General features: G+C 43.5%; 1 protein-coding gene across 16 annotated transcripts in view; it reads right to left on the minus strand.

Moving 5' to 3' along the window:
* SLC20A2 (solute carrier family 20 member 2) overlaps positions 1–12,867 on the minus strand; it is a 125,777-nt gene that overhangs the window by 72,327 nt on the left and 40,583 nt on the right. The window contains exon 1 of one of the 16 annotated variants that reach the window (XM_007664587.3): positions 6,387–6,489. The exons of the other annotated variants lie outside the window; for them this stretch is intronic. The gene's annotated coding sequence lies outside the window, so the exon portion shown is untranslated. Of the gene's footprint in view, positions 1–6,386; positions 6,490–12,867 lie in introns of those variants that run through there. 16 annotated transcript variants of the gene reach the window in all.

Genomic DNA, 12,867 nt, shown 5'->3' on the forward strand with positions numbered 1-12,867 from the left:
GCAGACCGGGCTTGACAGAGGAGGCTACCAACCGGGCACGGGGAGAGAGAGAGACATAGGTGGACAGCTTTTATTCGTGTTGACAACCCACCTCTTAGGAAACCATTTATTTGTTCCAAGCTACCTGACTGTTTAAAGCTCAAGTGGGTTCAATGTTCCCTGAATAACCTTTTCGTATTTTCTGAATTCATGTCTATACCAATCTAACCAATAAATACGCTAAAGTTATGGAGAAACCTGGAGCTAAGGGGCAAGGAGAATGATTATTTGAGGAAAAGACAGAAGAACTGGGAATTAGCACCAAGGAGGTACCTAAGGAAAATTGTTTTTCATATTCATAAAGGGTGACTTAGAGAAGGCCGGGAATTGGTTTTCTTTCATCTCTCTTGTAGGTTGATCACCAGAAAGATGGAGAAGATTGAGTTAAGGCCTCAGGAAAATTTTTCTTACTAATGGTTTTAGAGACTGGAATGCATTCCGAAGGGAACTTATGGAATTGCTTTTGGTGGAGGTTTTAAAAATAGTATGGATAATCATCTTTTGTGGCTGGTTCGGCCCTGCCTGGAAGCAAGGGTTTGACTAGAATCACTAGATCATCTCAAAGTCTCTGCCCATCCTCTGATTCTGGGATTCGCGTATTTGTCTTCAATTACTTGTGAAACCATTCTTGGTTTTCCGATTCCCTTGCATTTTTCAGGGGTGTTTATTTTCTTCAATAAATAACAAATACATTAGACTTGAAGTCATTTGGCATCTGAAACACGGCACTTTGACCGGACAGTTGAGGCTCACGGCATGAAGCCTACCACCTAGGACGATTACTCATTCTAACTTTCGGGTGTGAATGTTAGCTTGTTTGGCTAAATTTCCAAAGCTATATTGGGGAAATACTGCCATCTTGACCCACTGGATAAAAAGGGAACTATTCTGCATGTAAACAGATATTTTTGATATCTAAAGGTTATGCTATTTAAGATCTTTCTGTTTATATTGACAAATATGAATACTTTATACACACATACATATATTTTTGTAGTATTTGTTAAGCGCTTACTATGTGCCAGGCACCTTACTAAGCGCTTGGGTAGAGCCAAGCTAATTGGGTTCAACACAGGTCATATTCCTCATGGGCAGGGAACATGTCTACCAGGTTACATTGTTAGAATTGTACTCTCCCAAGTGCTTAGTACAGTGCTCTGCACTCATTAAGTGCTCAATAAATAATTGCTTGATTGATGGTTTGTCCACTATTACTCCCCAATTTACAAATAAGGTAACTGAGGCCCAGAGAAGCGAAGTGACTTCCCCTAGGTCACTCAGCAGACATGTGACTGAGCTGAGAATTCATTACACAGGGAATTTATGAAACTGATACTGAGCCCAGCCTTGGGAGTCAGAGTTCTAATTCTGGCTCTACCACATGCCTGCCATGTGACCTTGGACAGGTCCCTTAACTTCTTTGGGCCTCAGTTTCCTCATCTTTAAACTGGAGATTCAGTGCCTGCTCTCCCTCATTAGACTGTGAACCCCATAAGGGGCAGGGCCTATGTCTGACCTGATTATCGTATATAGTACAGTACTCAGCACATAAGCACTTAAATACCATTATTATTACCATAATTATTATTATTAGAATCAGAGCTATGGAGCTGGAGGGCTTGGGATGCGTATTTTTTTTTACAAGGCCAGTCTGGCAGAACTTTCCTCCAACATACATAAAAAGAGGGGTGAGAAAGTAAGTAGTAGTGAGGGCCAGGCACTGGGTCAAATTCTCCCCGATTAGTAATGGCTCCACACACTACAAGTCCTTCATATTCCTGCTACAAGTAGTTGCAGTGAAGGTATTTACTGAGCACCTGAGGTCAGTGCATTGTACTTGGTGATTGGGAAAGTAAAACAGGAGCCCAAGGCATATCCCCTGACCCAAAGGAGCTCACACTCTACCAGGGGAGACAAAGGGCTGGTAGGCCCCAAACCCCTTGGGAAGCTCACAGTGACTGTTCATTCACTCATTCAATCGTATTTATTGAGTGCCTGCTGTGTGCAGGACACTGTACTAAGTGTTTGGAAAGAACAATACAGCAGTAAAGAGAGACAATCCCTGCCCACAACAGGCTCACAGTCTAGAGAGCAGGAGACAGACATCAATACAAGAAAAGGCATCAATATAAACAGGATTATAGATATAGACATATATACACAAGTGCTGTGGGGCGGGAACTGGGGGGAAGAGCAAAGGGAGAGAGTCGTGGTGACATGGAAGGGAGGGGGAGTTGAAGAAAAGCGGGGCTGAGTCTGGGAAGGTCTCTTGGAGGAGGTGCACCTTCAGTAGGGATTTGAAGGCGGAGTGGGGGGAGAGTGACTCTCTGGCAGATTTGAAGAGGGAGGGACTGTGGTGGGGCATTCTGTAACCCCAAAATGCAGGGCTTCCTGCTTCATCAGGGGCCCCAAGAAATTGTCCAGATCACCCCTGACCCACCTCTGATCATACCTGTTCTTTCATGGATGAGGGCACATCAAAAAATGATACAATTATAATACGTAAGTTCATTGTGGGCAGGGTATATGCCTGTTCACTCTTGTACTATACTCTCCCAAGCACTTAGTACAGTGCTCTGCACAAAGTAAGTGCTCAATAAATACCACTGTTGATCAAGGTTACAACTGGCTTCTTTAAATTTACCATTCTAATTCTCTTGCAATGAACATCATACTACTTTCTTTTGATCCCAATAACAGCAGTTAAGCACTGCGACAAATAAGAGAAAGAGAACATTTTAGGTTGCTTTAACTGGCCTCATTCCTCCCTAAAGTGATTTTTCAATGCTCTGCCATAGCAACACCGCTCTGGCAAAGCTGGATCAAATGTTTTTGGAATCATTCTTAATACTTACTAATCCTTGTGCATATAAACATTTGAGAGGGGTGGAAGGTGAAAAAACAATAAGCTTCTCACTTCTAAAAACCTACTGCCCATCTAGCTTCAGAATCCATCCTATCTAAAGGCAAATAATTCAGCAACCGCTCCTGGAATCGTCCAATTTGAGGTTTTAGGTTTTGTTTTTCTTCCTATAGAATTGTACAAGGGAAAACAAACTGGATAAATACAAGCACACTTTGGTTAAAGGTTTTGAAACATCCTCTAATTGATAGACTTGTTTCATTGCTTCTAATGAAAGAGATCACGAGACAGGGACAGATCGTGATGTTGTCAGGGAGCACTGGAGAAAGATAAAAGAGAGCAGAGATGACAGTGAAGAGGAATGACAGAATGAGTAGTCAGGCAGAAAGATCAACCCCTAAAAGTTGTCATACTCCATCATATTTGTTGAGGGCTGTACTAAGCGCTTGGGAGAGAACAGTATAATATACCAGACACGCTCCCTGCCTATAATGAGCTCACAGTCTGGAGGACAAACTTGCTTACAGTCCGGACTCCCTCTGTGTCCACTTTGGTCCCCTACTGGGCGGGAGCACGTGAGATACCAGCCAGGGGCCAGACAAAGCCACTCGGGTCAAAATGTGACAGCCCTCAATCAATCATATTTATTGAGCACTTACTGTGTGCAGAGCACTGTACTAAGCACTTGGGAGAGTGCAAGAAAACAAAGTTGACAGTCACGCTTCCTGCCCTAACCCACACACTCTCATTTTCTCTCTGCTATTCCAGACACCGTTTCAAATCAAATCAAACAAGGTAATGTCCTGGTTTTTACATTATTTCACATGAGAAGCAGTGTGGTTTAGAAGATAGAGCATGGGTCTGGGAGTCAGAAGGACCTAGTGCCTAATCCCGGCTCTACCACTTGTCTGCTGTGTAACCTTGGGCAAGTCACTTAATTTTTCTGGACCTCAGGTGCTCAGTATCACAGAGATTAAGACTGTGAGTCCCATGGGTGACATGGCCTGTGTCCAACCCAATTAGCTTGCATCTACCCCAGCACTTAGTACAGTGCCCAGCACATATTAAGCATTCAACAAATACCATAAAAAACACCCAACTGTGGGCTTGGCTCATGCTATTCACACCCAAGAGTACAGGATCGCCATCAGTAGCAATATTTTCAAAGATTTGCCTGCTTGTATTCACCCCAGCGCCTGGCACACAGTAAACGATTAAATACCAATAATTATTATTATTATTCAAACCAAAGCAAAGCTCTACCTGCTCAAATCTGATTCGATCTTGATCGGCTCAATCGGAAGGACTGGGTCGAGGCACCCCTCCTTTCTCTGAAGAGTATCTTTAACTCTCTGCCTTGGAGACGAATGTAGCACTTTTATTCCAATTTATTCCATATATCTGAGCATTTTTCTCTCCGCTTATAACCCTTTAAGAGCAGATTATGCTTTTCATTCAACTCTAAAGGAATTTTAATACACCCAGTTTTAATCACTCTACTTATTCCTCCGGGTGGAGCCATTCAGTATATCTGTGCTCATGCTGGGTGCGTGGAAGTTTGGTGATGGAACAAAATGGGGAATACCTTGTGAAGTGTTCCAGCTGCTGCAGCATTCCTCTTCCCCACTCTCCCACATAAAGGTTCCAATCTACAGAAAAAGCATGGCCTAGTGGAAAGAGTAAGGGCCTGGGAGTCAAAGGACCTGGGTTCTAATTCTCATCCTCCACTTACCTGAGTGTGTGTCCTTGGGTAAGTCACCTAATATCTGAGCCTCAGTTCCCTCATCTGTAAAATGGGGATTAGGATTGTGAGCCCCGTGTGGGGCAGGGATTACATCCAACCTGATTATCTTATATAATAATGATGGTATTCGTTAACTGCTTACTATGTGCCAAGCACTGTTTTAAGTGCTGGATCTACCCCAGTGCTTAGTATAGTACTTGGTGCAAAGTAAGGATTTAACAAATACCACAATTATTATTGCTACTATTATTCTGGCTCCACCACTTGTCTGGTATGTGACCTTGGGAGAGTCACTTCATTTCTCTGTGCTTCAGTTACCTCATCTGTAAAATGGGGATTGAGACTGTGAGACCCACATGGGAAAGGGACTGTGTCCAACCCTACTTGCTTGTATCCACCCCACCACTTACTACAGTACCCAGCACATAGTAAGCGCTTAACAAATACCACAATTTTTTCTGGGCCTTAAATTTCTTCATCTGAAAAATGGGGACTGATACTGTGAGCCCCTGTGGGACATGGAATGTGTTCACCTGATTAGCTTGTAACTATCCCAGCGCTTAATACATTGTCTGGCACATAGTAAGCACTTAATAGCATTTTTTTTTTTAAAGCAATGGATCTGGTATATCTTGAACAGAATATAATAGAAAGTAGTACCTCCCACTGTTCTCCCCTTTATCTTGACAGGAAAGCAGAAGGCAGATGAGAGGAACTAATAACTCACTCAACTCCACAGCACTTATGTACATATCCATAAATTATTTACATCCATGTCTGTCTCCCCCTATAGACTGTGAGCTCACTGTGGGCAGGGAATATGCCCACTAACTCATATTGTACTCTCCCTAGCACTTAGTACAGTGCTCTGTACACAGGAAGTGTTCAATAAATGATTGATTGATTAATAATACTGATGATAATTGTGGCATTTGTAAAGCAATTACTAACTTCCAAGCACTGTATTAAGCCCTTCGATGGACATGAGACAATCAGGTCTGACAGTCCCTGTCTCACGTGGGGTTAACAGTCTACAAGGAAGGAAGAGCCGGTATTCAAACCCCATTTTACAGATGAGGAAACTGAGGCAGAGGAAAGTTATGTGGCTTGCCCAAGGTCACCCAGCAGACAAGTAGCAGAGCCAAAATTAGAATCTGAAGACTCACAGGCCTATACTCTTCCCACTAGAAAGAACAAGAAAAGTTGGAAGGCAGAGATGATGGGAATGAGAATGGTTGGGAAAGAAGTGGCCCAGGCTTCCAGGGACAACTTCAGATCCCAACAAAGGGCAAGATTCCCTGTCTGGATAAAAGAGGGGAAAGGGAAGGCACACTAATCCAGAACGTGGCAGCGTATCACATTAATTCTCCTCTTGCAGCTCCAGCCGTGAGCCCTTATTTTAAAATTAGATCAACCAGATTTTGCATTAAACATAACTATGGCATTAAGCTCTAACATTTGGTTCCGGTGGTGAAACTTGGGGAACAGAGCAACTCAAACCAAAGGCCCAGGCATAGAACATGCAACCTACATAGGTCCCTTAATGTTCCGGTAGAGTTTACCTCTGGCTAAGGGTTTTCTCAAATCAGTCATCATCAGCATAGACTGCAGATCCCCAAAATAGCCTTCTGATTAGCAGCCACATGAGGAACTTGGCAGCAAATGGCAGAAAGGACTTCAGAAGAAAATAGACCTCCCTTGCCTAAGTGGTATCATTTCTGGTAAACACTGGTACCATACATTTTGATATCACAGCAACTGATGCGTAGGAAATGCTAGTGAGAGCCTCTGTTCTTTCCATCCTTCATCACTGATGCTCTGCAAACACTCTCCAAGCAGCGTGGCCTAGTGGAAATAGAACAGGACTGGGAATCACGAGACCCAAGTTTTAATCTCGCCTCTGCCACCAGCTTGCCGTGTGATCATGGGTATGTCACTTAACTTCTCTGTGCCTCTGCTTCCTCAACTGTATGATGGGGGATTAAATACCTGTTCTCCTTTCCCACACAGTGAGCCCAGTGTGAGACACAGACTGTGTTTAATCTGATTATACTATAGCCACCTCAGTATACAGTCCTTGGCACACAGTAAGCACTTAAATACCACAATCACTATTATTATTATTATTATCATTATTACTATTGGGTGTAATGCTCCTAATATTCAGTCTATCCATTAATGATAATTGTGGCATTTGTTAAGCCCTTCTATGTGCCAGACACTGTACTACGCAGTAGAGTGGGTACAAGCAAATCAGGTTAGAAACAGTCCCTTTCCCACCTGGGGCTCAGTCTCAATCCCCATTTTATAGATGCGGTAACTGAGGCACAGAAGTTAAGTGACTTGCCCAAGGTCATACGGCAGACAAGTGGCAGAGCCAGGATTACAACCCAGGTCCCTTCTGATTTACATGTTCATGTTCCATCCACTAGGCCATGCTGTTTCTAGGTATATAAATAAAACACTTTATTATATATATGTATATATAGCATAATTATATATAATATATAAATCTCTGGATGTATTCTGGATCCAGGATTATGATCCCTTGAGGAATTTCAATTGATTGAACCAAGTTCAAAATCAGGGTTTCAGTGGATTAGGAAAAAAAGGGGGGAGGAAGGGGGACTAGAATCCCCCCTTTCCAGGTCAGTTAAGGGCACATTTCCAAGTTCTCGTCCCCTTTCTCCTTCCAAAAATGTGCTGGATCTGAGATCCTGAATGAGAGATACCATCCTGCTTAGAAGAGGGTCAGTATACAGTTCAATGTTGAAAAACAAATACTTGCACAGCTCCAAGACTTCTCACAAAACTGAACAGCGGATACACAGCATGTGCAGATTCCCCTCCCAGTAACCTGCTGATGCAGCCATAAGGGCTTAAGCAAAAAGCTGGCGTGCCTTTGCCAAGCTAAATGGAAAGGTGATAGCCTGAAAATGTCCAAGAAAAATATCTCTTACCTCTGATAATGAAAGGCTACATGGAGGACTTCATTCTCCTATATCATTGCAGCAAAATCCAAGGCTGTTATCTAAGGGAGTCTATATTGATTCAGACTATATACCCACATATGGACACTGTAACTGGATAGTTTGGATGCTTCTTAAAAACACATCTTCGATACTGGAAGCACAAAAATGAGCTCCTATTCAGTGAATTCTCTGATCTAGCTCTTGTTACAAGTGAAAATGCTTGGCCTGCCAAAATAAAGACCCTGATCAACAAGACAATTGACAATTCCTTTGCGGAATATGCAGCCAGGTATGCAGTCTGGACTAGACAAAGACTTTTAAAGATAAAATCTTTGAGGCTTAAAGGGATTTCCAGATTGGAGAAAATGCTGAAGAATGTGTAGAGTCTGTACTCAAAAGGTTGGACAATTATGGAGGAAGGTAGGCAGTGGCTTAATTCCTCTGTAGCTTACCAGCCATGTAGGAACAAGCACCGATCGATTCAGCAGTTCAGTAGTAGATTCCTGGGCAATAACATTAAGAGCTTGAGGAAAAGGGTGATAAAGGTTCACAACTTCTCTAATGGAAACATCTTTTTTAAAAAAAAAAAAAGAAAAAGGATGGGGGTGGTAAATAGTATTTAAGTGTGTACTATCTGGTAGCACTCTACTAAGCACTAGGAAAGGTACAAGATAATCCGATTGGGCACTGTCCCTATCTTACAAGGGCTCACAGTCTCAATCCCCATTTTACCATACAGTAACAGGCACAGAGAAGTCAAGTCACTTGCCCAAGGTGTCACAGCTGACACCTCATCTTAAAGCTGTGAAATTCTAGATACCTGTGAGCATAATGTCATTCATATTGTTGTGTCCAAGAACACAGAGCTTGGCAACAACGTGGTATCATAATGAGCTTGCAGTCTAGACAGGAATACAGACTTGAATATAAATAAATTATGAATATGTACATAAGTGCTGTGGGACTGAGGGAGGGGTGAATAAAGGACATAAATCCAAGTACAAGGTTGGAACTTAAGGGAGTGGGAGGAGAGGAAATGAGTTCTTAGCGAAGGCCTCTAGGAGGAGAGGTGCCTTCAACAAGGCTTTGAAGGTGGGGAGAGTGATGGTCTGTCCAATCTCCTTTAGAGCTTTGAGAACTGGACCTACCACAGAACACAGTTTCAACGGCATCACCTGCAAGCCACAGGCAATACTAAATAGCAAGACATGATCACCGTCATCAACATCAACGGCATTTTTTGATGCTTACTATGTGCAGAGCACTGATCTAAGCTCTTGGAAAAAGTACCTATAACAGTTGGCAGATACGTTCCCCGCTTACAACGATGAAATCCTGGAACACAGCTCACTAGCTGGGGAAAAAATGCAATACTGCTTCACTGAGCGTGACATGAGAAGAAAACAACAGCAGGATGTCCAAGGAGCTCCAGGGTGACATGTCAAAATGGGACACAAAAAACCAGGAAGAACAAACATTTTAAAGACACAGTGAAGCACCCTGTCATATAATGTGATTCACCACAAATGGATTAGTCCTAAGTGTGACAATCAGAAGGTCATGGCTATCCAGGTGAGTGGGTGTGTTCGCCAAGCCCTATTGACTTTATCCAACACCGTATGCACATAAAGACTGTCTTTGCCATGGCTGGTGCATCTGCCAGCCTGAATATCTTCCTCAGGGCTTCTCAATCTTCCCCCCTGGGTCTGAGCAGAGAGCAGATCTTGGCCAACACACCCACTTACCTCGCCTCTGACGGCATCACCTTGAAACTCTATTTGGATTCAGAGATTAAAAATGCATAGTGACCTTACTACTTCAGGGAAAAACTGAGGCATTATTGGGTCTTTTCACCTCAGGAGTACTTTCAGGAATGAAGCATGCCTAACGGTGCCTTAACCTATACATTTTCTAGCTTTTTCCCCCTCCAATTCAAAAAAGAAATTTGGGGCACTGAACCAGATGGCCTCCCGAGTCATCATTATTCTCGTTATGGAGTATCAACAATCCAGAAGTTTAATCGACAAACAAAATCAAAGGAACTTTTACCTGTCTTCCTGGGAGGTCACAGATCTCTGAGCGCAAATCTCATAAAAGCATAGAGCAGCTTAGGCTGCAACAAGCCCACTGCTGACTAAGATGGAGTAGGCCTCCTTTTGAAAGAGTTGGGTGTGAGCCTTTTTAAATACCATAGCAGTAATGACATCACCTCAGAGAACCTTTACTTATACTAATGCTCATGAGCACATTATCATCACCATCATCATCTCCTCAAAAGCATTAAGTATGTGTGTCTACATGGCAAAATGCTAGATGTTATACAGGATCACTGCACCCCTTAAACCCGACAGCACCTCCCTGGACAACACATTAGAGGTAGGGATTAAATCAGTGTTTCTGCATCTTAAGGGGATTCTTAAAACCTTGACGGCCCCTGAACCCCTGGGGCACTCAAAGAAATTCCAATCTGCAGTGGGGAGAGGGGGTATGAGACACCTCCACGAAGCTTGATGTTGCCTGAGTCATCGAGCATTGCTGCAGGGGATTCTAGGGTGAGAATCGAACCTGAGATCCTTGGGTAATCCCCTTTGAGGAAGATGAAGTTCACAGAGCTACACCTGTGATCTTCCAAGCCACCAAATAAACTCAGGCTCCCACGCCTGGGGACGAGGAGTCAAGGCCAAAGGATGCCACTCTGGTTCCATCACAAATTCTCCCTCTCTGTGGAGCACTATCTTGTCAGACTGAGAAAAAGGCATCTGGGGGCATCAGGACAAGTCATTAATCACCAAGTCTGGAAGATAAATCACAAGCGCTTTGCTGGGCTAGCCAAGGGGCCAGTTCCCCATCCGGGCACTTATCCAACAACTTCCAAGGGACTTCCGTTATGTGAATAAAGCTAAGTTTATTGGCCAGGTCCCCACCCGACCCTTGTCCCTCTCTGCCAAAAGACTCATAATCCATGAGACACCCAGGAGCCCAGCGCCCAGATACCCGGCGCCTAAATGCCTGCGGCAAACGGAGGGACTGGGGAACCAGAATCTTTCAGGCCGGGAGGGCATGTGTCCTGCTGTCCAGCTCACATTTGATCTCCTGCAGTTTTCTGGAGCACCACCCAGAGGGTGGAGCAACACTGGTTCCTCCCTACCACTACAGTACGGTGCTCTGCACCCACTAAGTGCTCAAATTCGGTTGACTGACTACCACCTATGGTCCAGGCATGTTACATATGTTCTTATGCTGCAATGAGTCCACTGCTAAGAGGAAGAATGGCTTCTTTTGAAAGAGCTCATTCAATAGTATTTATTCAATAGTATTTATTGAGCGCTTACTATGTGCAGAACACTGTACTAAGCACTTGGAATGTACAAATCGGCAACAGATAGAGACAGTCCCTGCCTTTTGACGGGCTTACATTCTAATCGGGGGAGACTGGCAGACAAGAACAATGGCAATAAATAGAGTCAAGGCAATAGAGTCAAGAGCTGGGTGTGAGCCAACTGTCCCACTGCATATATCTGCTTGCCGTGGCCAGAAGGCAGGTCATTTAATAGGAGGGCAACTTCTGGTCTATTTCATTCATTCATTCAGTTGTATTTATTGAGCGCTTACTGTGTGCCGAGCACTCTAAGCGCTTATTCCTCAACGGCACCAAAAGGCCCTTCTCACTCTTGTCTCTTCACTCTTAAAATGCAATCATTACAGCAGGTAATGAGCAGGTATCCTAGAAATAGTCCCTGTTAGGATCTTCTCAACATTAAGTCTTTCCTTCCCCAACCTGCTGATCAATTGTCTTCTCCATCAGACTGCTTAACGACAGGGACACACAATCATAGGGCTGAAAGAGGCTTCCTTAACTTCTCCCCAAGACCACCTCAGACTGGTAAATGATGCAGCTTTTCAAGTCTTCTGGAGGGGAAGGCACCACACATTCCCTTGGGAGCACATTCTTTGCCGAGAGACAATTTCTCATACTGAAGTTTAAATTGGTTTCATCTGGTTCTGTCTTCATTGGAGTTAAAGGACAGCTGGTGACTACCTTCTTGGTAATAGTTCTGACACACTCCCTATCCTATCCAGGCTCACAGTCTAAGTAGGATGGAGAACAAGTATTGAATCCCTACTTTTAAAGATGAGGAAACTGAGGCCCAGAGAAGTGAAGTCACTTGCCAAGGTGGCACAGCAAGTATGTAGCAGAGCAGGGATTAGAACCCAAGGCCACTGACTCCCAGACACACACTCTATAAACTATGCCATGCTGCCTCTCATTTGAAGATGGCTATTAAACCTTTTTTAACAGGCTACATCATTCCTTTATTTTACACTTTCCTCAGAAGACCACTCCATTTTAGTTGTCGAGCCCAGAACTGGGCCCAGACCTTAAGAAGGGGTCTGAACAGGGTTTGTCTATACGGTATACTGGGAGATATACCTCAAGGTACCTAGATGTCATATTACTATTTATAAATCTCTAATATCGCATTCATGTTTTTTGAATTACAGTTTTGCATTCTGACTCCTTTGTAATGATACATAATGATGCTTAGGGGTCTCTTGTAATGCCTTTCTTCTGGGGAACTAGAAGCATATTATACTAGCTCGTTAACCATCACAATAGGAGGAAGGAAAGTAGGTGGCAAGTGTTCTTACAATTTACAATTGGGGAAACAGCAACTGAATGGTTAAATGACTTGCCCAAAGATACCAAGTCAGTCACTAATGGAATGAGGTCCAGACCCGCATTTCTTTGGCGAGCTGACAGCTGGCTAGAGTCATGTAGAAAGAAGATTATTACAGTGTATGAAATTTATTGGAGCAAAGGCTAGTTCAATCATATTTGAGTGCTTACTGTGTGCAAAAATCATTGACTAGTAATAATAAAGTGCTTACTATACATCTAGCACTATACTAAACACTGAGGTAGATACAGGATAATCAGTTCCCACATGAAGCTCACGGAGTAAGTAGGAGGGAGAACAAGTACTGAATCCCCATTTTGCAGTAGAGGGAACTGAGGCCCAGAGAAGTTAAATGACTTGCCCATGATCACACAGCAGACAAGTAGCAGAGCCCAGAATTAACACCCAGGATCTCTGACTCCCAGGTCCATACTCTTTCTACTAGGCCATGCTGTTTCTGGTGACCGAGGCCTAGAATGTACGGACCACTAAATATCAATGGGTTTGGCTCTCCTGGGTATGTGCTCAACTCAATTTGACTCTGTTACTCAAACTTTTGTTTGGTTCTCA

Source organism: Ornithorhynchus anatinus, chromosome 5 (assembly GCF_004115215.2).
Source record: "Ornithorhynchus anatinus isolate Pmale09 chromosome 5, mOrnAna1.pri.v4, whole genome shotgun sequence".
In the NCBI taxonomy this organism is placed as follows: domain Eukaryota; kingdom Metazoa; phylum Chordata; class Mammalia; order Monotremata; family Ornithorhynchidae; genus Ornithorhynchus; species Ornithorhynchus anatinus.